The 778-nt window shown below is 39.7% G+C and overlaps 1 non-coding gene across 1 annotated transcript; it reads right to left on the bottom strand.

The window, feature by feature from the left end:
* Positions 1–336: 336 nt before the first annotated feature.
* On the bottom strand, positions 337–443 carry LOC111900837 (small nucleolar RNA R71). Its single transcript, XR_002853282.1, has one exon. It is a non-coding gene; the product is annotated as a small nucleolar RNA R71 (small nucleolar RNA).
* Positions 444–778: the final 335 nt, after the last annotated feature.

Raw genomic sequence — 778 nt, 5'->3', positions numbered from 1 at the left:
AGAGGCGATGTTGGTTCTGGTTTAGTACAACCTACAATTCCCACCACTGCAACATTCGAGCTAAAGGGACACATTCTTACTGCACCTAAAGATGTACCATTTTCTGGGAAGGATCATGAGGATTCTTATAAAAATTTAGATGAGTTCAATGATATTGCGGATTATTTTAATGTCTCGAATGTTCCAAGAGAGACTATGTTGTTAAGGATGCTTCCCGTTACTTTTAAGGGGGCTGCAAGAGACTGGTTGAAAGCACTTCCACCCGGTGCAATTACTACTTGGGCACAGATGCGAGAGCAATTTTTGGAATAACTTTGCCCACCTTCAAAAATAGCTAAAATCAAGAAGACAATAGCCAATTTTGAGCAAAATCCGGGTGAATCACTTTATGAGGCATGGGAGCGTTATAAAGGGTTACTAAGAAATTGCCCTCAAAATGACCTGAACATACAACAAGAAGTGTCTATATTCTATGATGGGTTGAATGTTATGACAATGCAACTACTTGATTCTCAAGGACCACTTACTAAGAAAAATTCGGGTGAAGTAAAGGAGTTAGTTGAAGAGTTCTCAAAGCATTCTCGTGAATACCATAATCCAAGATATGGTGGAGCTAAAGGAACTGGGGGAGGAAATTCTGATGACATGGCTGCTGTACTAGCTATGCTTGAAACTATGGATAGAGGAATGACCAAGATGGACCAATCAATTCATGTTATTAGAGTTGGTTGTGAAAGGTGCAATGGTTCACACTTAACAAAAGATTGCCACTTGGATG

This window comes from Lactuca sativa, chromosome 4, assembly GCF_002870075.4.
Source record: "Lactuca sativa cultivar Salinas chromosome 4, Lsat_Salinas_v11, whole genome shotgun sequence".
In the NCBI taxonomy this organism is placed as follows: Eukaryota; Viridiplantae; Streptophyta; class Magnoliopsida; order Asterales; family Asteraceae; genus Lactuca; species Lactuca sativa.
Note: the sequence above shows the minus strand (reverse complement) of the source record. Positions and strands in the feature narration are given on the sequence as shown.